Genomic DNA, 27,249 nt, shown 5'->3' with positions numbered 1-27,249 from the left:
TTGGGATGCATTGCTTCAGACCCTTCTGGCTTTCAACATTCCCTTGAGAAATCAGCTGTTATACTGGTGGGTTTTCCTTTTATATGTGACTTGTCTTTTTCTATTGCAACTTTCAGTGCTTCTTCTATGTTTTGTACACTTTGTGTTTTAACTATGATATGCAGTGGGGAGCTTCTTTTCTGGTCTTATCTATTTGGTGTTCTGTGTGCTTTTTTTTAAAAAATCTCTATGTGTATGTCTTAATTTGTGGACGTTTTCTTCTGTGATTTTGTTGAAGATATGCTCTCTCCTATGGACCTAGGACTGTTCTGCCTTATCTATTTCTATAATTCAGTGGCTTGATCTTTTCATGCTGTACCATATTTCCTACATGTTCATTTCCTGTATTTAAAAATTTTCATATTCTTTGATTATTTTGTGTAGATCCTCAATTTTATCTCCAAGTCCTGATTTCTAACTTTTTCTTGATTGATTTTATTTGTAAGGTTTTCTTTCAGGTTTTCTAATTATGCTTTTTGGTTTTGGCTTTTCAATTCCTTCTTCATCCCAGTTTGAGTTCTACCCAGTGTTTCTATCTCCTTGTTGAATTCCATTTTCAAATCCTGGATTCTTTTAGTTGTTATCATCAGCCTACGTTTGTGTTTTCTTGAACATCAATCAGCCATTTATTATATTTAAGTTCATTGAACCATTTCTTTATGTCTTCCTTAAACTTTTTGAATTCTTTAATAAAGATTATTATTGTTCTTTTAATCTATGCTCTGGGGTTTATCCAGGTGCTTGATCTTTCATATGGTTTGTATTTTTGTGATGAGATCTGGGCTTGTGGGCTTCTTTTGTTAGCTCTGAGTCTGATATGGACACAGCAAGTTGTGGCAGAACACAGGATTTGTGGGATAGGTTGGACCTAGAGGTTGGATATGGATTAGGTGGAATAAAATCATGTAAACACTGGGTACTTGGCTAGCATGCAGGATGTACATCTTGGTCTAAGCCTAGAGTTTGGGGATTGGTCCAGGGTTGGAGAAAGTTCATGGAGAGAAGGATCAATTGCATTCTCTATAGTTGGGAAAATATGTTGGACTATGGCGCTTGAAGGGCTTAGAGGTTGAGGAGAAGTGAGACTTGTCATGGCCAGTGCCTGGAGGTTAGGGACTGCACAAGCAGGTGTGCACAGACGAGGCTGAGACACTGCATGTAGGACCTGAGCAGCTCTGGGAGTTTCATGAAAACTGATGAAGGGGAGGATCAGATTCTTCAATACTTCCAGTGAAGTAGGTGCAGAATCTGGCTGGCTAGAGAGATTAGAATATTTTGTTCAAGGGGCCTGGAGGTTTTGGATTGGGAACTAATTGAACCAAGGTTGGACAGGATCTTTGGGGGTCCACTGTCATCCACTACAACCAAGTACCAAGTGATGTTAGGATTCCACAGCTAAAGAAAGAAAGGAAGAGTGGGAGCAGTAGAAAGTCTTAATATAACATAAAAAGATTTTATCACTTAACATTAATTGTTCCATAAAGTGGCTATTTTAACTGTATAGAAGTTTATTGAGATGTATAGACTTTGGATGGGTTAATTTCAGTGTTTTAAAATTTGCACTTTTTATAATATATTTCATAACTCTTTTATTAAAAAGAACTGTGTTCAAGGCCCAGTCTCAGATACATTGTGAGTCTGAGGCTGTGTTACATGAAACCCTGTCTCAACAAAACAGAGAAGTGTGAGGTGCACTAGCATGGACAGGAGACACTGCTGTATTTAGCTCTCTATAATTCATAACTATACATCTCTATAATTCATTCTTTATGAAACACCCTACTTCCTCATCTTGGTGCACTGTTGTGGACAGACACGTATCTCATGCCCTGCTCCTGATGTACTTACTCATCTGGGCTGGTTCTGACTGCTAAGCCTAACAAAAAGAAGCAGGACCCACTCTTGCCTGCTGTGTTGGATCAGGCTTCACAAGCTCTGGGTCAGTGCAGCAGCCACTGCTTTCTTATTAGCCATACCTGCCTCTCCAGAAGTTGATGGGAGGGCCTTAGGTTAGGTGAAGTCATAGATCCTTGCAAGGAATAAATTTATACAGCATACTTTGGGAAGATAACTTCCCACTCCTAGCACTATTTCAATATTTTTAAAAAATCTGTTCTATCTTGTCTTTCATTCTTTCTTTTCACCCATTTGATGGCTTTTAATCTCCCCACCCCACCCCCATATGTGCACACCTCTGGCTTAAAAAAAATTTTGTCATACTTGCTTTTGAGTAACCTGGACAGCCCCTATTATGCTTCTTCCCATCTTTTTTAATTTTCTAATAGTTCCTGAATGCTTTACATTTAGGACAAATTTCTTCATTTTGATCTTTAGTAATGGTGTTTCTGGGCTTGGATCCTAGGGATTGTCTGTTTTTATTTCACTGATCTTGAACCAGTACATTTATTTGTTTCACTGAATTTGGGTATTTTTAACCATTCTTTTTCTTGAAAAAAATTGTATGAGATTCTTTCTATGACTTATATTTCTGAGACTCAGTTGAAACAGCTATATAACCTTTTTTATACTGTCCCATGGATCCCTGAGGATCTGCACATTTGTTTTTCCTAATATTCTCTCTCTCAGATTAGATGATTTATGTTGAATTGTCTTTAGATTTATTAATTCTTTTCTCTGTCACCTACATATGTTGTTAAGCTCATTCAGTGAAATACTTATGTTTTATATTTCTCAGTTCTATAATCTCAAGTTCCATTTTATAAGATAAATTTCTCTGTTGACTTTAAGTTCCACTCCCCAGAATCCATCCCTGGTGCATGGGTGGGATTTTTGGAGCCCAGTGCCTAGGGTGTGACACCTTGGTGCTGCCAGGAGGGGCTTGGACCTGCCTCAGCCAAGTGTGCCAGGCTCTGCTAACTCCCCATGGAAGACCTTGATTTGAAAAATGTGGGGATGGTGGTGGGTTGAGGGGGAAGGCTGGGGTGTGGAAGAGGGAGGAGGGGGATCTGTGGTTGGTATGTAAAGTGAATAGAAAATTTCTTAATTAAAAAAAAGACAATTTCTCTTTTAGCCTAAAATCTAAATATATGTACTAACAATGTTAACAGAGTGTTCTAAAAGCTATCCATTTGAGACACTCTTGAGAAGAATATGTTGTACTTGCAAACAGTCTATTAGTAATAGACAAATATTTTATATAATAAAGCCCTGGCACAGTGAAAAAAATTCTGCTTCCCAGTGTTAACCTTATCATGTGTAGTGTAGTAATAGTTCTGTTTCAGAATCTTATCTGACAATCATACCACTTGCATAATTTGAGAATTATTATTTTATTGTCCTTAAATTCCAAATTCTAGTTCTTAGTATATTCAGTAATATACTGAGTAGGCAGAAAGTGTTTTGATGCAGCCAAATCAGGCTGTATCCTGGATTTGTTTTGTATGTGTGCTATGAGACTCTAGGTCCATGAGACCCTCAAGGGAATGCTGAGTATTTTTTAATTTAGTTTGCATTAGCAATAATCAGCACATCCAGGTCCTCTGTGAGCACCAGATCCAGGCTTGATCAGCTGTTCGGATTTGTGTTACATGAATCTACCTCCCACAGCACTATATGGGTCCTAACATGGTTCCTGCCACATCCGTTTCTCAGTAATCCTTCTCCTTCTTCCATATGCCTCACACATAGCTTGGGAGTGACCTGGGTTAGTACAGTTAATACACAGAAGGTGAAGGTTGCCGTCACCTGCAGCCTCCTCTTCAAGATCCTTCTACCTGCTGCCTTCTTGTTTTTCTGGTCCTGGCCAGAAAGATGATGTTTCTTTTAGACTTTTTTTCTTTATCATTGTCGTATGGTTTAGTGCAAGGGTCTTACAATTTAGGCAAGGTACCAAGGAATATGGGGGGAAACTATGATATTACCCTCTTCCCTGGGAAAGAAAGGCATTTCCAGGCATTCTGGAGTTCTAGGTTACTTTCTCTATGATGTTGTTCAGAAATTCACCAGAAGATTTCTTTGCTAAATCCAGGACTCAGAAGAGGCAGGTATGGGACCTAGATCATAATGTCTCACCAGAGGCAGAGACATTGGGGCTGCTGGTAGGCAACTGACTCAGGAGATAGAGGCACCAAGAAAGGTTGGAATAGACAGGATGCTTGCCACAAGGTTCATTCAACTCAAAAGGTAAGGAGATATCTCTTTCTATTCTCTCTTGTAACCAAACTTCATAGACCAAGTAGCTTGTGAATGGTACTTATATACTTCATGGTTCTGTAGGCTGGGAGGTCGTAGGTCAAAAAATCACATCTGGCAAGAGCCTTCGTGCTAGTGGGAACCATGCAGATATCTGAGGAGGTTCAAAGTATTATTATGTCTTGGGAGATTGATCCACCACTGAGATAAAAGGCTGTGAGGTCCATTATCACCTCCTATTAGCTTCACCTGGTCCCACTTCAACAGCACAAAGTAGGATTAGGTTTAACTTGACATGGGGTGGGGGGACACCCATACTTAGTACAATTAGTGAAAGAAAGGATAAGTGCAAAGAAAATGAAGCAGGCAGGGACATTTGTTAACTCTATGCAGAGAGGTTGCCCAGGGCACTGAAGGGTTCTGAGTCTGCTGGGCCTGACTCTTCTGAGAAGTCTGTGCTGTTCTACAAGTATACTGAGGACATTGAGAGGCTCAGAAGGAAGCATGTTGTGGCAGGTGGCAGGCAAGCCTGGGATCTCAGTGATGCAGTGACTGACTGGAACTGAAGGAGTCAGCAGCTGCCTGCTACGTGAGCACACAATGAATTAGAGAGAACAAGGACGTGAGAAGAGCACAAACCATTCTCTGCAGGGCAAGAAACTATGAGGTCCATTTCTATGGTGATTACTCAACTTCATTGAAATCTTTGGGCTCTGCATATCTTTTTCTTTTCTTTTCTTTTTTTTCTTTTCTTTTCTTTTTTTTTTTTTTTTTTTTGACAGGGTTTCTCTGTGCAGTAGCTCTGGCTGACCTGGAACTTGCTTTGTAGATGAGGCTGGCCTTGAACTCAGAGATCCACCTGCCTCTGCCTCCCGAGTGCTGGGATTAAAGGTGTGAGCCACCACCACCCGGTTCCACATATCTTTTAAGGTCTTGTACATTTGACATTTGGTTCAGTTTGTAAGATGATGAAATTATGCTCCAGGTTTAGTTTGACTCCTCACGTCACAGGGTATCTTTCTGTCCCTCCTGTATATCATTTTCTATGTTAGCTTCTTGCAGACAGCGTACCAACGGACTCTCTTCCCTAAGTGAGCTTTACTTTTAGGGGTGACTATACTCTAGTTGGTTCTTACTTGTTGGGCTGGTTTCTGCTCTCATATTTGTATTTGCTTCTCTCTACACTTTCTCTGGTGTCTCCTCTAACACTCCAGTTGACTACAGAGCCTTCACATGTCTTCCATGTGCTGTTGTTCCTACCAGTCCCCTACCAGGCCTTCTGTAGGAGCCTCTCAGGTACCCTTTGAGAGCTCCCAGACTTACTGTGTCCCAGGCCTCATGTTGATTTCATGTAGATCACAGGTTCTTGTCTTTGTTGCTGTCTTCACAGGATCTCTGTGAATCCAACCAGAGCCCTTGGTCATCTTCTTGTCCACATCTGCCTCTTTCCAGAGGGCTTCTTCAGGGTGTTGCTGCTGTAGCTCTTGACATGAAATCTTCCAGGAGTGTAGTACCTGGCGGCCTGATTGCTCCACCCTAGTGTACTTGCTCTTTGAAAGTTTTATAACATTTTCCTTTTCCTGTGGCATCCTTAAATTTCACTATGTTGTCTTATTTCCCCTGACTGTGCCCTCTATCATCTTCAGTTCTGGAAGTTTTATTCCTTCATTCCCTGTTCCTTGTTTTATTTTAGGAGTTGGCATTCCTCAAAGACTGTCCCTATGCTAGTCACCCACCACTTCTATTTTTTGTGCACTTGCCCTTCCCTGTGCCCAACTCCAGGCAACCTTAGGTGCCTGGGCTCCCTTGGCCTTTATGGGTATCCAGCTTCCCCTGATGTGACTGAACTGAAGGTGTGTGTTATATTTTTGTGTTTAATGAAACAAAGGAGACTGTCATGAAGTCTGGGAGACTTTCTGGGTAGATGACTTTGTATGTTGAGCCTAAGGCTGCTGTGGGTCCTCAAACAGAGATAGCAAAAGTCCTCAGGTTATAAGTGGCTTGCAAACAAAAGATTCACTGAATCATGTGCTCAGATGAAGGGAATCTCATAAGTTCCTCAAAGGAGCACACCCAGCTCTGGAGGAAAGGGCAACTCCTGCAGAACACAGGGCTGCCTGCCAGTTTTTAGCTGCCCTCTGTCCAGTCTGCCTTGCAATGCTTTACAGAAACAGCTGTGGGATAACCTTATAAGTCAGGAAGCCATAGCCATGTGCCAGGCAGAAGTTCTCTGAGCTTCACTCCTATGTTTTGTAAATTTTGGAAAAGCTACCACAGACCTTTCAGACTCCTGGAAGGAGGTTTATAGAATTCAAGTCCCTCTAACACTCCAAGTGTAGTAAGTTTGACACAAAATATTTTCGAGTTGTTCCTCCAAAGACTTCAAAAACTCACATTCCCAGCTGGGATATCTTCCTGGGGCCCCATGTGCTGGACTGACACTCGACTTGCATTCTGTGTGTGTGACCATGTACTGGTCACTGGGAAGAAGACTGAGGGTTAGGGATATGAGATGGAGCCGAAAGGATAAGACTCTGTTTCTCCTACCCACTTCTTCTTTGTCATGGCTAGAAAGAAAAGGTATAAAAATCCCAGAGACTCCAACCAACACTCAGGAACTCCAAGGTACAGAAAAGGGGAACACACTGGGAAATGCAACAGGAGAGCGGGGCAGACCTGCCAGGTCTGGAGGAGCCATGCTTGAGTGTGAGGGCCTGGTAGATGAAGGTGATGGTTTGTGCTACCTACCTTTGGGAATGACTGAATAGAGAAGATCTATCCTTTTCTGTCCGTGGCTTTTAAAATGGTGGGCAGTGAAGTACACAGTTCAGGAATCCAGAGCAGATCTCTGAATGTGACTGGGGTCTGGATTTTGGGGCTTTCTGGATTCCCCTGATACCCATCCTTGATTCTTGGGATCCTCAACAGTTTACAGAATGTGCTAACTTCATCTCATGGTCCAGAGCTTCTTGCCTCCTTTTAGGCCTTTCTGACAGAGAAGCCTACATTTCATTACCAAGATTTATAACTGTTGGGTCTATTGGTCCCCAATGCCTTTGAAGTATTTTTTCTCTCAGGAATTCAACATATACATAGCATTATGAATGTGAAGGTAGTGTTTTCACCAAGAAGGAGCAACCTGCCCCCGTGGCTAGCCTGTGCATAGATATGGATGGGAAGGCTGCCCCATGGAAACAGATGACCCCAGGGATGCCCACTTCAGAGCAGTTCCCTTGAGAGCAGCTGGGGCCATGTCTTATACTGTGTTTTGTGACTTTTGGAAAACTTATGCAGACCCCTCAGAGTCCTGAAAGAAAGTTCATAAAATTCAAGTACCTCCAGCTGCAGTAAGTTGGAGACAAAATATTTGGGAGTTGTTCTTTCAAAGAAAGACTTCAAAAACTCACCTTCCCAGATGGGATGTCTTCCACATGCCAGTCAGGCATTACATTCTGTCATCCAGCAACATCCCTGTTGATTGGGATACGTGACTTTCCTCCCTAACTCAGGGGGTGGTTCAGATATCTAGGGCTAGGCTTCACCTCTTTTCAGTTGCTTTTCTGATGCTCAGAATTCTATACCATTCACCCACACCGTCCAGCATACTCCTCTAACCATACACAGTCTGAGATGGGCACACTGCCCACTCAGTTTCTAACTTTCTGTAGGTTAGCTGTAGACTCTTTCACCAGTAGGACAGAACACAGCAAGGGATTACTGATAAGAGTTGGTGGAGTGGGTGGGATGTTCCCAGGGCTGTCCACACCTGCTGTCTCTGCAGCCACAGTTAGCATGGTCTCTCAGGAACTGCTTCGAGTGCTCTAGCTGCTCCATGGAAGAAATTCAAGGCTGAGTTTACTATTTGTGGCATCTATAAACAGCCATTTATTCCACTCCCCCGGCTAGAACAGTGCTTGCACGCACGCAAGTTCCATGCCACAGCCCCTGCGAGTGATCTGGCTCCAGGAAGCCCAGCCAGCTGCCCCAGTGCCTGCCCGGCGCTGCTCGCGTGACTAGGAGCCTGTTGCTGTGCGGTATCCATGGCAGCAGCTCCCAGGGGGAGCAACTTGCTCCAACTTCCCCTAATGCCAAGGGGGAGAGATGAGAAGAGCTGTTGAGAATTGTTCCCTTTTCCCTCTGTTTTTTTCTTTTTCCCTCTGCTGTGACCTTGACAAAAATAATCTTTGAAGTACATGCTGGCTATTTTCCTGCCATGGGACTGGAAGAAATCAAGATAGTCAGGGTTCGCCAAAGGAAGTACAGATTCTCAAAGCGCGGGCCTCCCTGTGTGCAGAGGGGCTAAGTAATGCCAGGGCAGACAGAGCTGAGGGGCCATAAGGCCACTGACCCTTGCTGTACTGGTCACCATCCTTAGTGGCAGGTGCTTCATGCTGTGACTTTTACTAATTAAACATAGATGTCGTTTTTTCCCTAAAAATGTAGTCTTTAACCTTAGGGCTAAATCCTTTTTCCACTTGGAAAAATGATCTCATTTTCCATGTACCATGGGTTTTTTGTTTTGTTTTGTTTTGTTTTTAAGAAAAAAAAAACTTGTAGGAATAAAAAGAGAAAAGAAAAAAATTCGTGATGCATATTTAAAAGATGGTTCCACATGTGTAAAAGAATTTGGCATGACAATTCTGGACTAGAAAGTCAATCTGATATTGAATCCATATGATCCCACAAAAGCATTTTATGGTCTTTAAAAAAAAATTCTGCCTTGTGAGTTAAAATTAAGATTGTTTTTGCTTGTGACTAATCTCATAAAATCTTTTTTAAGAAGGCATTTTATATACTCAAGTCTTGAAAATTTCTTTGGTCTTTGAACTATTATTAGTAGGACATCATGAGTACGTGGCAAGCACTGAGCTGGGAAAAGCTGTTGCAGGATCTGGAAAGCACAACTGAGCTAAGTCTGCCCAGTGAGCTCAATACTAAGGACATATGCTCTGGCTTAGCCTGCTGCACATCTGCCACTCACCTGAGAGAGAAAAGATGCCCCAAACACTACGATTGCTGCCTGGAATGGCCATTATATCAGAGTTGAGGTCATTCCCTTCCACATTTTAACTACTTACCACCCTATTGGTTTTGTTCTTACATAATAGCCTGAGTTCTCATGCAGTGGTGATATCTTACTCACTAACCACCCCTAAGTGCACCCCAGTATTACTCTCATCTCTGTTTGGATAGGGGCCTGCAGTGGCCTGTTAGTTGGGTTATGGACAATAGTCAACAGTGAAAGTTGTAGTGCTTTGGGTCTCTCCATTCTGGACATAACTGACTGTTCCCTAAGGCCTGGGCTGGGTGGAGATAATAGCTCTAGGGCCTGAGCACTAGGCTAGGCTGAGGTTACCAAACCCTAACTATGCTGGCATCAGCTTTCTACCCTTCCACAGCCTCAGCTCTGGTCTCACCCTCCCAAGCTGTGCCCAGACCCTGCTAGGCAGTAGCCAGAGGGATATAGGGGCTTCCAAACTTGGACATATTCAGCACTGAGATCAAATGTAGGCAGAACAAAAACTCTGGGATTTCCTGGGCAAAACACTTGAAGCCAGCACACAAGAGATGTGGATCAAAAGTACTAGATGCCCCTTTGTGAAAAGCCTGCCAGCTGTGAAGACAGTAGAGTGACATTCAAGCCTCACTGCAAGTTTCTAAACCTTCTTTTATTCCACTGGGTTGCAGGAAGAGCAAAGTGTCAACTGGACCCTCACTTACCCTCCATACCTTCCTTCAACAGGCATGCACAACTCACACCCACATTCACAGACTCCCTCTTCACCAAGTCAGAAAGAGGAGCCACCAAGTGTCTATCAACAAATGAATGGAAAAATGGAGAAACAGGACTGTATCAATGTAAAATCCTCTGCACAGTGAAGGAAACAGAGACAGATCACAGAATGAAAGACAGCATCTGCAAAAAATATTCAGTGAGGGATTAATGTTTAAAACATATGAGATTCAACTATCAAAAAATGATTAAAATATGCAAAGGAAGCTGCGCAGTGGTGGGGCACACTTTTAATTACAGCACTCAGGAGGCAAAGGAAAGCAGACCTTTGAGTTTGAGGCCAGCTTGGTCTACACAGCCAGGGCTACACAAAGAAACCTTGCCTTGAAAAACCAAAAAATAAAATATGTAAATGACCCAGATAGACATTTCTCAGAAGAAGATATACAAAAATTAATAGATTTGAGAGCTTAGTCACTAATAACCAGGGAGGTACATATCAAAACTACTTCTGAAATGTTACTTCACCCAAGTGATGAAAATGTAAGTTCAGCCATTGCAGAAAAAAAGTATGAATGTTCTTCCAAACACTAAAAATGGAGCTACCATATGACCCAGCAATCCTCCTAAAGAGTGTGCATCCAAAGGAAATGAAATCATTATGTTGAAGAAATACTCTACTCCTATGTTTGCTACAGCACTATTCACAATAGCCAAGTAATGGAAACAACCCACATATCCATCAACAGATGAGCAGACTCTAAAATGTGGCGCATATATGCAATAGAATATTAATTCAGCTGTAAAAAAAGAAGATTTTTTGCCATTTGCAATAACATTAGTGAAACTGAAAGACTGCCCAGGAAAATAATCCACATTTAAAAAAGAGAAAATCATTGTATGACCTCATTTTTCTGTGGAATCTGAAAAAGTGGAATCCATAGAAGGGGAGAGAAGAATGCCAGGGAGCAAGAAAGAAATGTATGACATATACTGCAAGGTAGATTAATGTTGAAGATGGTTATGCCATGGGAAATAATCCAGTCACAGAAGGGCAAATGCCATGTGGGTTCACTTACATGTCTCTAGAAGGATTACATCAATACAGGCAGATTAGATGGGGGTGCCAAGGCTGGGGGCAGAAAGTATTTCAGATGAATGATGGTGATCACACAACATTGTGAATTGTGATGAATGCCATTGTGCTGTGCTGTGCTGTGTTCTTAAAAATGGCTAAAATGGCTGGGTGGTGGTGGTGGTGCACAACTTTAACCCCAGCACTCGGGAGGCAGAAGCAGGGGAATCTCTGAGCTAGAGAACAGCCTGGTCTACAGAGTGAGTTCCAGGATGGCCAAAGCTACACAGAAAAATGCTGTCTCAAAAAACAAAACACAACAGATTAAAAAAATAAAAATGGTTAAAATGTTGAGTTTTGTGTATTTTGTCATAACATTAAAAGACATTTTTGAAATTTAAAAATATAGGCCTGGCAATGCAGCTTAGTAGTGGACAGGTTATCTAATACATATGAGTCTCTGGGTTATTTACCGGCATCAAACACACAGAAAAGATACAGTTAAAAACAATAAACTGTCCTCTTTAAAAAATGTAGTTTCTGAGCCAGTGAAAGAGCTTAGTGGGTAAAGGCACTTGCCACCAAGCCTAATGACCTGGCTCAATACCCAGGACCACAGGGTAGGAGAGAACTGACTATTAAATTTTGCCCTCTGACTTCCACATATAAAATAAATACATACAAGTGGAAATATCCAGAATCTTACTATGGGTTTCAACTCCACATTGGAATCATGTAACTGGATGTAGAAGTCTTGAAATTTTTACAGTAAGAAGTTTCTGAATAAAATGCTTGCTCAGTGACCAAAAATTAATTCAAAACAGACATGTAATGAATTTGAGCTATTTCTGATAGCACTGTCTTCTCCTGAATCTCACAACTCCACTGTAGCCTTGATTTTGAATACACATATTTACACTTTTCATTGCACATGCTATTATGCTGCACAACACCAACAAACTGCCTCAAACAGCTCGGCTCTTATTCAGACTATTGTATGTTCTGCATTGCAGTGTTTTTATTAGACATAGAGTTTTCTGCTCTTACACAATGTGATATTTATTTACAGAAAACAAAATCTTTTAGTGTTTTCCTATGTCATTCCTCAGCATATAAGTATAAAATTAGTATTGTGGATTGTATTGTATCATAATGTTTGATTTTTAAAATTGCTGTTTAGTTGCTGACTTAACTTTCACAAAAAGTCATTAAATAAGAGTTTTAAGAGATGCTTCAGTGGGTAAGAGTGCTTGCTGTGAAAGCAAGAGAGCCTGACTTCAAATCTCTATCACCCATGTAAAAGCCATTACCCATTACCATGTGTGTACCTCTAACGCCAATATTGAGAATGTGGCGATAGTCAGGTCCTGGGAGCTTGCTGGCCAATTAGCCTAGTCAAAATGGTGAGTGTTAGAGTTTCTATTGCTACAATGAAACACCATGACCAAAAAAGCAAGTTGGGGAGGAAGGGGTTTAGTTGGCTAACACTTCCATATTGCTGTTCATCATTGAAGGAAGTCAGGACAGGAACTCAAACAGGGCAGGAACTCAAACAGGGCAGGAACCTGGAGGCAAGAGCTGATGCAGAGGCCATGAAGGAGTGCTGCTTACTGGCTTGCTTCCCCTGGCTTGCTCAACCTGCTTTCTTATAGAACCCAAGACCACCAGCCCAGAGGTGACACCACCCACATGGGCTGGGCTCTCTACCATTGATCACTAATTGAGAAAATGCCTTACAGCTGGATATCATGGCGACATTTCCTCAGCTGCGGTGCCTTCCTCTCTGATGATTTTGTGTTGACACAAAACCTGCCAGTAAAGTGAGCTTCAGCTGCAAATCTCAGGGAGAGACCCTGTCTCAAAAAAAAAAAAATAATAATATGGAGAGTTATCAAGGAAAACATCCAACATTCTTCTCTGGCCTCTGCATATGTCCTCTCTCTCTCTCTCTCTCTCTCTCTCTCTCTCTCTCTCTCTCTCTCTGTGTGTGTGTGTGTGTGTGTGTGTGTGTGTGTGTGTGTGTGTGTGTGTAAAATAAGAAAATGTTTAATGTGTTTTGATTAGGGATCAGGTCAGGACAGAATTTCTAAAACGACTCTAAACACAATTCTGCCATTTTATAAAACATGTATATGTGAAGCAGTGTTCTCAATATCTATAACACCACAATGTTAATCAACTCTGAAAAACATTGAAGATACTCTTATGTTCTGCAGTTTCAAATCTTCACCCAAGTCAATTCTTTTTTAATTAATTACTGTATTTATTTTACATCCTGGCAGCTGTTTTTCCTCTCTCCTCTCCTTCCAGTCCCTCCCTCCCCCACTCTACATCTCTGTTTCCACCTTCCAATCCAGTACCCCTCTGTTTCTGTATAGAAAAGGGCGGGAATATCAACAAAATATGTCATATCAACCTAAGTCAATTCTTTATATAAAAATAAATAAATACATACATCTCATTAGTATGAAAATTCCCTTTAGTCTTAATTAGTCAAATTACATGTATACCAAATAATTGTTTTAAAATAAATTTATTTATAATTGACAAGTGTTTAAATGTCCATGAGAGTTCTAATGTTAAAAGTTTTATTTATTTTATGTATATGATGTGTGGGTATACACATGCCATGGTGATGTGTGCTAGAAGACAACTTTGTGGAATCTGCTATTTCCATCTTTACATGGGTTTAGGAAATGAACTTGGGTTGTCAGGTGTGCCAAGCACTTTTACCAGTTAAGCCATCTTGCCAGCTTGAATTGTAACTTTACAAAGTACACCTTTGCAGGAGAACAAGACTCTAAATTTGAGCTCAAAGTCTGTGTTAGCATGCGTGGTTTTCTCTCCTGATTTTGGTGCAAACTCATTCCCTTTCTAGGTAGAACACAAAAACTGTGGGTTGAACTGGACCTTGTTGTATTGTAGCTCCCACAACTATGATTGAACGGAAACACAGACTGAGTGTTTCCTCTGCCATCCAACTGAAGGCGACAGAAACTCTACTGCAAAGTTAGCTGAAAAATAAGAGAGAAAACAACAAAAATAAAGTCAGGATGGAAGAAAGCCTCTGCAGTGTGGACCAGCTCTTCCTGGCTCTTAGAGACAGAAACAGGCTACAGTGCAGGGCTGGTAGCTTAGGGAGACACCAGGAGTATTTGCTAGGATCAGGGTCTCAGACTCCTTCCCCTGTTGGCTCCATGGCTCATTCTTGGACTCAAGAGCATCCTCTGTCTGCATTTCTTGTATGAAGGTAGAAGAATGCAACACAGGTTGACTCCTGTACCAGGATGCAAGGTTTCCCAGGAAGCTCTGCTTCCACCTCTACCTGAGTGGCCAAATAGTTCTGTGTGGGAGTCTAGAAGTGAAATTTTTTAAAGACTTATGACATTTGATATTGTCTGATTAAAGTGACTATGGCATTGGTAAGCAGTAGTCCATCTAATTGGGGGAATGCAGGTATCTTGCTCGCTTTCTTTGTTTTTGTTTTTTGAGACAGGGTTTGTCTGTGTAGTTTTGGTGGCTGTCCTGGATCTCACTCTGTAGACAAGGCTTTGCCTACTTTTTTTTTTTTTTTTTTTTTAAGAAAATTTTGGAAAACTTTTAAGACACAATTCAGCCATCCCAAGCAGGGGAAAGTATGTGAAGCCAGCCAGCTAGTTCCATAAGGTATAGAAAGACCTGAAAGCCAAAGCTGATATATACAGGAAAAATTTAGCTCACCCACCTTGTGACAAATAGGGAAACATTCTAAATAAACTAATGTAAATCAAGCCACCTATTCAGTGAACAAGTAATGTACAGTCTCAGGAGAAGATGACAAGCCATCTAAAGAGAAGTCTTTCTCTCCTTAACTCAGCTAGTGAGTGCACATAAGGAGGAAACACTGGGAAATTATCCAACTCTGATCATTTGTCCTTTTAAATTATTTAATAAATAATTTTAATCCTCTCAAAGCATTGTTTATTAAGCCTAGCTTTGTCCTATGGCTTGGGATGGCATCTTCTTTAGGCATTTGTTGTCTATTGTGAACTTGGGTGTGTGTCAGAATTTCCTGTCTGGTTCATTGATTTGTTGTCTGTTCAAGCCACAAAATCAACCTGAAAGAGCCTGCGTGGTATGTTTTCATACTGAGTGATGCAACCCCTTCTTTTGGTTCTGTTTTTATGGTGTTAAGTGCTCATTACATGGAAGCTATCAGTATTGTGGCATGTTTGAGCTCACCTATGGAAAAGGTATCCTTAGTATTTGGATGGGAGCTCCACCTCAACCCCTGGCACCTTGGATCCCTATACCCAAAGAGTCTAGAATGTTTGGGTGGGAGCTCCACCTCACACAGCTCCTCCCCAAACCCGCCCCTTCAGAGCTTGCCAACACAGCTCCTCTGCTTAAACCTGCCTCTTCAAAACCTGCCAAACACAGCTCCTCCCCCAGAGTGGCTCAGGACGACTCCCACAGGGGATATATAAGTGACGTCCCTGAAAACAGACTTCTGGACTCCTTCCCTTCTCCTCTCTGCTTTGGAGGGTGGGGGCAGGAATTGCCTGGGAGCGCTTTACCCATTAAACCCCCGGGCTTTCCCTGATTTGGTCAATTCGGTTTGTTATGACGTTGGAGAGGCCTTCAGGAAGCCTAAAACTTGTCACTTAGAAAGCTGAGCCTTCTTTAGAGTCATGGATGGATACCTTTCCGTTTTTCCAGATACTGTGGTGTATGAGTGAGAATGGCCCCCAGAGGCTCATATATTTGAATGCTAGTTTCCTACTTGGTTGAAAGGTTTGGGGACAGATTAGGAGGTGTGACCTTGTTAGATGAGATGTGTCACTGGCCTTGAGGTTTCAAAAGCCTAGGCCATTCCCAGTTAGTCTCTCCCTCTCCCTCTCTCTCCCCTCACCCTTTCCCTCCCTCTCCCTCTCTCTACCCCCCCAATTTGTGGGTTGATTACCAAGCTCCACTGTCACAGTTCAAAGAAGGCTGCAGACAGAGTAAGCTTCATGGTGTCTTTAAGACTTTATATATGAAACCAAGAGGCAGACCACACTTGAGCCAGTCTCTGCCCTGATGTGGGTGGTAGCAGTCATCCTTGCTTTGTTTCTTGGTCTTACTAAACACACTTGGAATTTTCCCCCTTTAAGTAAGTTGCTGCCTTAAGAGTAATACATAAATTGCTACCTCCATAACTGCCTCCATGTTAAGAAATTACTTTTTTTTAAATTTAGAAATGAGTGTTGAATTTTATTGAAGGCTTCTTTACTTCTATAGAGGATACTCAGGTATTTCTCCTTAGATTTATAATATAGTGTATTAATGGATTTATCAATATTGAGCCAACCTTACATTACTGAAGCAAACACTTGGGATCACTGTTGATCACTGATCAAACTGGTCATTGTTTCTTTTTTTCTTTTTTCTTATTCTTGGTTTTTCGAGACATGGTTTCTCTGTGTAGCTTTGCACCTTTCCTGGATCTCGCTCTGTAGACCAGGCTGGCCTCAAACTCACAAAGATCTGCCTGCCTCTGCCTCCCGAGTGCTGGGATTAAAGGCATGCACCACCACAACCTGGCTGGTCATTGTTTTATAATGTGAAATTCACTATCTTGTTTAGCACATTTATACCAGTCCTCAAAAATAATATTGATTTGTAACTTTATTTCTTATGGTACTTTCATATCAAAGTTAAGTTGTTTAAGTCATACTTGTTTAAAAGGATTAAAATTTTTCCTTATGTTCTATCTCTAGATAAATTCATGAACATTGTTATCTGATCTTTGAATATTTGGGTGGAATATTAAAACTCTGTACTCTGGTGTATTTGGGGCAAGTATTTCTTTTTTATTTTATTTTTTAAATATTTAGTTAGTTGTTAGTTTTGTCTTCATATATGTCTGCACATGAGAAGAGAGCATCAGATCACATGGGACAAAGTTATAGATGGTTGGAGGGGCCATTTGGTGCTGAGAATTGAACTCAAGACCTCTGAAAGATGAGTCAATGCTTTTAATCATTGAGCCATCTCTTCAGACCTAGGGAAGTAGTTCTTGATAATTTCCTGTATTCTTTCTACATAAGTTCTTATTTTAAGCTTCATATTACTAATGGGTTCAGTTTTTATAAGTTACCTTTCTCTAGCAAAGTGTTTACATTATTTAGTCTATCAAATTTGTTTATGTAAAGGTCTGCTCCCACTTTAATACAGTTAATTTTTGCTACCCCAGAATTACTTTCTGCTATCTATCACTGTAGATGTTTGGTCTATTCACAGATGTTACATAAATAAAGTGCATATTCTTTTGAGCTAGATTGCTTTTATTTGAAATGCTTTTAAGTTTCACCATGTTTTTATTTGATCATTAAGGTTTTTTATTGGTTTGTTTTTTATATGTAAAAATATCCCATTCTATGTTTATTCATAAGTGTGTTTCCCATTCTCCAATTCATAGACATTGAGTTGTTTCCATCTTTTGAATATGAATAGGGCTGCTATAAACATCCTTATTCAGATATGTTTGTGTATGTCTGTACCCATTTCACTTGGGTAAATACTAAAAACAAAATCATGTGTTTTGTTGATACATAACAATTACATATTTATGGGATACAGTGTGATCATTTGATACATGTAAACAATATAGTTGGAGTAACGCCTTTTTCACTGTTTAAATATTTATCATTTCTCTGTGTTGAGAATCTTCCAAGCCGTCTCTGCTAGTTCCTTATAAAATACACAGTTATATCTAGTTAGATCCGTCCTTACTCTATCCCCTTCCCTTTCTGATTTCTAGTGACCTTTATTTCACTCTCTACTTGAATAAAGTTAACTTTTAAAAATTTCCACACTAGCAAAAACATACAGGGTTCAAGTAAAGTCAGCTTACTTTACTTGACATAACATTCTCTAGTTTCTTCTCGGTTGCTGCAAATGTCATTGTATGATATGAAAGGAAGCAGTCCAGAAGTAAAAGCCCCTTTCTTTCCAACCTCCTTATAGCTGGGCTGCAGCTGGAAGGTACAGCTCACGTTTGGGAAATATCTTCCTACTTTAATTAATGCAATCAACCAAATCCCTCACAGACATTCGCAGAGGCTAACTTTGATCTAGATAATCCCTCTCAGGGTATTCCAGAGGCTTATGTCTTAATTGATTCCAGATCTAGTCAAGCTGATACCCAATTAGGGACAGTATTTCATTGTTTTTTATAAGTCAGAGGTATTCCACTGTATATGTGTGTCACATTCATCCAGTTAGTCTGCTGGTCACTGTTTCCATCTTAAAGCTACTGTAAATAGTGCTGCAATGAACATAGGAATGCAGGTGTCTTTTGACACAGTGATTTTGTTTCTTTTAGATTATTGAGTGGTTGCTATAGATTTGATCATTCTATTTTTTGAAGAAACACCATAATGCTTTCCAAAATGGCTACACTAATTTACATTCCTACCAAGAGTGACAGCACCTCTTACCGTCAGTCTTTCTTAATAAACTCTACTTTAGATGCATTATTCATTTATTTTGTGTGCCTACATGTATGTGTGGGCATTTATGTTCCCGTAGTGCACACATGGAGGCCAGAAGACAACATTCAGGAGTCAATTCTCTCCTCCTGAAGTGGTATCAATGCAGCTTGGGCTGACCTGAGTAATAGGGATGGGTCCCTTTAAGAAGAGTTGCTTCTTTATACTGCAGCCTCCATCCCCACACCCACTCTTGAGGAGGTATTAAAAACTGTTAATGGCAGTGGTGAGGAAAGAGCCTATCAGAGGGAGGACACCTTGGGCAGGACAAATCAGGAAGGGGGGTGTCTGGGACTGGAGTCTATAAAAATAGGACCCAGAGCCTCCAGGCAGACTCCTGCCTATTCTAATAAACTTTGCATTTTTTGTTCTTTTATTTACTCTCTGTAGTTGGCGCTTCTCAGTTCCACATTAATCTGTAACTGTTGCTTGTGCCCTGTCTGCTACCTTCCCATCTGAAACTATTACTTTATGTCCACACCCTCAGGATCTCTGCTTTCACATTCCTGCTCAGCTCTGTAGTAACACATTCCCTTCACTCCATTTTCCTGTCTGAATGGATCTTCTTTCCAGGACATACAATTCTTTGTCTGTTTCATGGACAGTACTTGACTGTACTCCTAGATGATTCCCCTCACCTAAGACCCCCAAATACTTCCACCATGTGAGTCTCAGGGGTCGGACTCAGATTACCAGGCTTGGTGGCAGAGGACGTTCTTCAGCTGTGGTGCGTCTTGCCAGTACTTGTTATCTTTAGTCTTTTTTGAGACAGGGTCCCACTATGTGGTCTGGAACTCACTATACAGACAAGATTTAACCTTGAACTCTACCAGTCTCTGCCTTCCTCCCAATCGATAGGATTTAAGGTGTAGGCTACCATACCTAGAACATTTAATCTTTTTAATTATAGCTGTTCTAGCTAAGATGAAATGAAACCACACTGTGGTTTGATTTGTCTTTCCTCAGTGATCAGTGATGCCAAAAACTTTATGTATACCTGTTGGCTATTTGTATATCACCTTGTCTATTAGATCCTTTGCACATTTAAATCAGTTTATTTTTCTTTCCACTATTGAATTGTATGAGTTCTTTGTATATTATAGATACTAATCCTTTGTCAAATGTAGTCTGTGTAGACTTTCCCATTGTGTCTTCTGCCTCTGTTGATTATTTCTTTTGCTGAGAAGAAGCTTCTTGGTTTGACAGAATGCCACCTTTTTAAAATTTTCTTTTTCTGTACTTCTGGGGTCTGATCAAAAAGTCTACAATAATGTATGGACCATTCTGCCATTACAAGAAAACTTCCCCTTTCTAAAGAAAATAAACAGATATTTTAAAACAAAAAGATTGAGACATATTCCATGTAGTAAGCTAGTCACACCATTTTAAATGTTAATTTTAATAAAACAGAAAATTATTAAGTGTAAAAAGTACCAAGAGTGAATGTCTGGGCCCTAGGGAGGATGTGTGTTTGCTTCTACAGAACTGAGATTGTTTGCTGCAATGCTTGTGTGGCTCCATTCTCACCGAATTGTCTCCTACATGTTCTTGTGTTTTTGTGCTCAGTTTCTTTGAAACTATCCTCCCAGTGTGAAAGGCATCTTCATGTAATTCTGGTTTGTATTTCTCTGACGGTTAGTAATCCTGAACATATTTTACTGTGTATTGTGGACCTTACTCTTTCTCTTCTGTAAAGCATTAGCTTAAATATTATTCCCATTTAAAACAACTGGGTTTGGGCTCCTATTTTTTATTATTATTAATTAAATTTATTCATTTATTTTACATCCTGACTGCAGTTTCCCCTCCCTCCTCTTCTCCCATTCCCTTCTCCCTCCCTTCCCACCCCTAATCCACTCCTCCTCTGTTTCTATTCAGAAAGGGGCAGGCCTCCCACTGGTGTCAACAAAGCATGGCACAAATTGAGGTAAAACTAAGCTCCTCCCTTTGTATTAAGGCAGGGCAAGGGAACCGTGGGCTCATATTTTTTAATTTAGTTTTCATTTTTTTTATTGTTGCTTTGGAAAAGCTATTTATATACTCTAGGAAAGTTCTTTGTCAGTGTGCTGTGAATATTTTTGAGGGAAATTTTTGATTAGAAAGTTAATTTGTTTAATCAATATTTAGCAGTGGAAATGAAACTCAGTAGTGATACTTACTTGCCTGCCATGTTCTGTCCCTAGCACCCAAAATCAAACAAAAATTACATACTGTGGTAGTTAGATGTTTTAGTTCTTTTATCACTTTTGTTAAGTTATATGTTTCAAAAGAAACCCACTTGTTTTATTTAAATTTTTAATTTTCTAAATGTCACACTTAATATCTTCCTATATAATCTCTTTAAAAATTGTAGGGTCCTCTGAATGTGGGTGACAGTTGTGTGGCTTGGGCATTTTGTGGGGTCCCTGACAATGGGACCAGGATTTATCCCTAGTGCATGACCTGGATTTTTGGAGACCATTCCCTGTGGAGGGATACCTTGCTCAGCCTTGATACAGGGGTGAGGGGCTCCATCTTGCCTCAACTTGATCTACGGGACTGTGTTGACACCCCACAGGAGGCCTTACTCTCTCTGAAGAGTGGATGGGGGGAGGAGGAGAGGGAGGGAGAACTGTGGGTGGTATGGAAAATGGAAAAAAAACTTTTAAATAAGAAAAAGAAAAGAAAAAAAGAAATTCATATGCCCAAAAGAATGAAATATGAAACATATCAACAAAAAAGTTGTAGGGTTTGTAAATTCCTGATGTAAGAAATTTGCATTTTACTTGAAGACTCTTGTTGGGGATTTTCACTCTACATAAAAGCTATGAAAAAATGAAATTTTGATGTTATGGGTAGCCTTGGTTATTTGACATAAGCTGCTTTTTCATTGATTTCACTCATTTTCATTTGTTCCTCCTTCTGCTTCTGTGAAACACAGCTGACTTTTCTTTAGTTTCCTGAAGTGTGATTATCCTTCCTTCTTTTGTAACAACCATTTCAGATTTTAGGGATTCATTGCTGATCTTTCTGCAATTACATGTTGTGAGACTTACCACATCTATTAACATATATAAACACTCACAGAGAAATTGATACATGGCATGCAAAAGCCATTTGTCAAGGAGAAAACACAAGTTGTCAATGAATGCATGAAATGTTTTCAATTTTATCAGTAATCAAATAAATAAAATTTATACATACAAAGGCAAAATAATTTATTACCTAACAAATTGACAATGACTTGAAAAAAGTGGGGAGTACCTATAATATTAAAAATTAAGGGAAATAGATCCACCCTGGAACTTCCATCTGGACCAGAGGTGAGTGCCTGGGGTTATAGTCAGAGAGGCAACTGCCCCTGGGTCCCACCCCTGGGCACCATCCTGGGAGGACCTGCCCAACTTGGCCCCAGTTTCCAGCCAATCTGCATGCCCTGTGGAAAGGCTCCCCTTTTCCAAGATTGCAGGCAGACCCTGCAGTCTCCACACCCTGCCCCCACACCCATTTGCCGGAGACCCCAGCCACTTCCTGAGACTCAAGGACCAGCCCCCAGCTCCTACCCGCCCCTGAACTCCCATCTGGACCAGAGAGTCCCCAGCTACCATCCGACCCAGAACTCCCATCTGGACCAGAACTTCCATCCTGTCCTGGAAATCCGATCTGGACAAGAGGAACTCCCATCTGGACAAGATAAGGATACCCAGGGACTTCCTGAGACTCAGAGTCCAGTCCCCCAGCTCCTATCCGGCCAGCACTCTCATCTGGACCAGAGCTCCCATCTGGGTAGAGCTTCCATCTGGACCAGAGAGAGGCTCCCTAAATCTGTCAGCTCTGTCTGGACCAAGTACACTGATAAGACCAAGAACGAACCCACAAGGAGATGGGCAGACACCAAGGCAGAAGTACATACAACAAAATAAAGAGCGATACAGCATCACCAGAACCTAGCTCTTCTCCAACAGCTAGACCTGAAAATCACAGAATGGAAGAAGAAGAAGAAGAAAACAACCTTATAAGTAACATCATGAAGAGGCTAGAGCCTTATATAGAAGAAATAAAAAATAAAGTGGAGGAACAGACAAACAAAAAATGGGAAGAACGCTATAAAAAACTAGAGGAAAGGACAATTAAAGCAGAAGAAAACAATAAGGCCCTGAAAGAAAATCATGAAAAAACAAGGGAAACAGTCCAAGACCTGAAGAGGGAAATAGAAAAAATGAAGAAGACACTAGCAGAAGGAATGCTGGAAATAGAAAATCTGAGTAAGCAAACAGGAACTTCAGATGCAAGTATAAGCAACAGAATGCAAGAGATGGAAGAGAGGATCTCTGGTGTTGAGGATACATTAGAAGAAATAGATTCATCAGTCAAAGAAAACCCTAAAACCAACAAAGTCATGACCCAAAATGTCCAAGAAATTTGGGACACCATGAAAAGACCAAACCTATGAATAATAGGGATAGAGGAAGGAGAAGAATACCAACTCAAAGGCAAAGAAAATATATTTAACAAGATCATAGAAGAAAACTTTCCCACCTTAAAGAACGAAGTGCCTATGAAGATACAAGCAGCCTATAGAACACCAAACAGACTAGACCCCCCAAAAAGTCCCCTCGCCACATAATAATTAAACAACTAAACATAAAGAATAAAGAAAGAATATTAAGGCAGCAAAGGAAAAAGGCCAAGTGACTTATAAAGGCAAACCCATCAGAATAACACCCGATTTCTCAATGGAGACTTTGAAAGCCAGAAGGACCTGGACAGATATAATGCAGACACTAAGAGACCATGGATGCCAGCCTAGACTAATATACCCAGCAAAACTTTCAATCATCATAGATGGAGTGAACAAGACCTTCCAAGACAAAACCAGATTTAAACAATACTTATCCACAAACCCAGCCCTACAGAAAGCACTAGAAGGAAAATTCCAACCTAAGGAAGGCAGATACACCCATGAAAACATAGGCAATAGATAACACCACAGCAGTAAATCCCAAAGAACAAAAATACACACACACTACCACCAAAAGATAAAAATAATGACAGGAATGAACAATCATCGGTCATTAATATCCCTTAATATCAATGGACTTAATTCACCTATAAAAAGACACAGACTAACAGAATGGGTACGAAAACAGGACCCATCTTTCTGCTGCATACAAGAAACACACTCAAATTCAAAGACAGACACCTCCTAAGAATAAAAGGCTGGGAAAAGACTTTCCAATCAAATGGTCTTAAGAAGCAAGCTGGTGTAGCCATCCTAATATCCAGCAAAATAGACTTCAAACTAAAATCAATCAAAAGAGATGATGAAGGACATTACATACTCATCGCAGGAAAGATCCACTAAGATGAAGTCTCCATTCTGAACATTTATGCCCCAAACACAAGGGCACCCACATATGTAAAAAAACATTACTAAAGCTTAAATCACATATAAAACCCCACACATTAATAGTGGGAGACTTCAACACCCCACTTTCACCTTTGGACAGATCGGCCAAAGTGAAACTTAACAGAGACATAATGGTCTTAACTGATGTTATGGCTCAAATGGACTTAATTGATATCTACAGAACATTCCACCTGAACAAAAAAGAATATATCTTCTTCTCAGCACCCCATGGAACCTTCTCTAAAATCGACCACATACTTGGCCACAAAGCAAATCTCAACAGATACAAAATAATTGGAATAACCTCCTGTGTTCTATCGGACCACCATGGTTTAAAGTTAGATTTCAACAACAACAACAACAACAACAACAACAAAACTACAGAAATCCTACAATCTCATGGAAACTGAATAATGCTCAACTGAATCACCAATGGGTTAAGGAAGAAATAAAGAAAGAAATTAAAGACTTCCTAGAGATCAGTGAAAATGAATACACCACATACCCACACTTATGGGACACTATGAAAGCAGTGCTAAGGGGGAAATTCATAGCACTAAATGCCCACATAAAGAAGCTGGAGAAATCTCACGCTAGTGACTTGACAGCACACCTGAAAGCCCTTGAACAGGAAGAACCAAAGTCTCCCAGGAGGAACAGATGCCAGGAAATTATCAAATTGAGAACTGAAATCAATAAAAGAGAAATAAAGAGAACAATACAAAGGATTAATGAAACAAAGAGCTGGTTCTTTGAGAAGATCAACAAGATAGATAAGCCCTTATCCAAACTAACCAAAAGACAGAGAGAGAGCATCCAAATTAACAAAATCAGAAATGTAAAGGGGGACATAACAACAGACAATGAGGAAATCCAGAGAATCAACGGATCATACTTCAAAAACCTCTACTCCACAAAACTGGAAAGTCTAAAAGAAATGGATAATTTTCTGGATAGGTACCACATACCTAAGTTAAATCAAGACCAGATAAACCATTTAAATAGTTCAATAACCCCTAAGGAAATAGAATCAGTCATTAAAAGTCTCCCAACCAAAAAAAGCCCAGGACCAGATGGTTTCACTGCAGAATTCTACCAGATCTTCAAAGAAGACTTAATACCAATACTCTTTAAATTGTTCCACACAATAGAAGCAGAAGGTATATTACCAAACTCCTTCTATGAGGCTACAATTACCCTGATTCTTAAACCAAACAAAGATGCAACAAAGAAAGAGAACTACAGACCGATCTCCCTCATGAACACTGATGCAAAAATACTCAATAAAATACTGGCAAACAGACTCCAAGAACACATCAAAACAATTATCCACCATGATCAAGTAGGCTTCATCCCAGGGATGCAAGGGTGGTTCAACATACGAAAGTCTGTCAATGTAGTACACCATATAAACAAACTCAAAGAAAAAAACACCTGATCATCTCACTAGATGCAGAAAAGGCATTTGACAAAATCCAAGGTCTTGGAGCGATCAGGAATACATGGAACATACCAAAACATAGTAAAGACAATCTACAGCAAGCCAACAGCCAACATCAAATTAAATGGAGAGAAACTCAAAGCAATACCACTAAAATCAGGAATAAGGCAAGGCTTTCCCTCTCCCCATACTTATTCAATATAGTACTTGAAGTTCTAGCCAGAGCTATAAGACAACAAAAGGAGATTAAGGGGATACAAATTGGAAAGGAAGAAGTCAAGCTCTCCCTATATGCAGATGACATGATAGTATACATGAGTGACCCCAAAAATTCAACCAAGGAACTGATACAGCTAATAAAAACCTTCAGCAACATAGCAGGATACAAGATCAACTCAAAAAAATCAGTAGCCTTCCTATATACAATAGACAAACAGGCTGAGAAGGAGATCAGAGATACATCACCATTTACAATAGCCACAAATGACATAAAATACCTTGGGGTTACTCTAACTAAGCAGGTGAAGGACCTATATGACAAGAACTTTAAGTCCCTGAAAAAAGAAATTGAAGAAGATGTCAGAAACTGGAAAGATCTCCCATGCTCATGGATAGGCAGGATTAACATAGTAAAAATGGCAATCTTACCAAAAGCAATCTACAGATTCAACGCAATTCCCATCAAATTACCAACACAATTCTTCACAGATCTGGAAAGAACAATACTCAACTTCATATGGAAAAACAAAAAACCCAGGATAGCCAAAAGAATCCTGTACAATAAAACAACCTCTGGAGGCATCACGATCCCCGACCTCAAGCTCTACTATAGAGCTACTGTAATAAAAACAGCTTGGTACTGGCATAAAAACCGACATGTGGACCAGTGGAATCGAATTGAAGACCCTGACATTAACCTGCACACCTATGAACATATAATTTTTGACAAAGAAGCCAAAAATGTACAATGGAAAAAAGAAAGCATCTTCAACAAATGGTGCTGGCATAACTGGATGTCAATGTGTAGAAGGCTGCAAATAGATCCATATCTGTCACCATGCACAAAACTTAAGTCCAAGTGGATCAAAGACCTCAACATAAATCCAGTTACTCTGAACCTGATAGAAGAGAAAGTAGGAAGTACTCTTGAACGCATTGGCACCAGAGATCACTTTCTGTATATAACACCAGTAGCACAGACACTAAGAGAAACAATCAATCAATGGGACCTGTTGAAACTGAGAAGCTTTTGTAGAGCAAAGGACACGGTCAACAAGACAAAGCAACAGCTTACAGAATGGGAAAAGGTCTTCACCAACCCCACATCTGACAGAGGGCTGATATCCAGAATATATAAAGAACTCAAGAAATTAGACATCAAAATGCCCAACAGTCCAATTAAGTAATGGGCTATAGAACTAAACAGAGAATTCTCAACAGAGGAAGTTCAAATGACTGAAAGACATTTAGGGAATTGCTCAACATCCCTAATTATCTGGGAAATGCAAATCAAAACGACTCTGAGATACTGCCTTACACCTGTCAGAGTGGCTAAGATCAAAAACACAGAAGACAGCTTATGCTGGAGAGGATGTGGAGCAAGGGGAACTCTCCTCCACTGCTGGTGGGAATGCAAGCTTGTACAGCCACTTTAGAAATCAATATGGCGCTTCCTTAGAAAATTGGGAATCCATCTCCCCCAAATCCCAGCTGTAGCATTCTTGGGCATATACTCAAGAAATGCTCAATCATACCACAAGGGCATTTGCTCAGCTATGTTCATATCAGCATTGCTTGTAATAGCCAGAACCTGGAAACAACCTAGATGCCCTCCAACTGAAGAATGGATAAAGAAAATATGGTACAGATACACAGGGTACTACTCAGCAGATAAAAACAATGACATCA

General features: G+C 40.4%; 1 protein-coding gene across 1 annotated transcript in view; it reads left to right on the top strand.

Moving 5' to 3' along the window:
* Nucleotides 1-27,249, top strand: part of Ahrr (aryl-hydrocarbon receptor repressor) — a 100,270-nt gene that overhangs the window by 48,604 nt on the left and 24,417 nt on the right. The window lies entirely within an intron of this gene.

This window comes from Onychomys torridus, chromosome 15, assembly GCF_903995425.1.
Source record: "Onychomys torridus chromosome 15, mOncTor1.1, whole genome shotgun sequence".
Lineage (NCBI taxonomy): Eukaryota > Metazoa > Chordata > Mammalia > Rodentia > Cricetidae > Onychomys > Onychomys torridus.
Note: the sequence above shows the minus strand (reverse complement) of the source record. Positions and strands in the feature narration are given on the sequence as shown.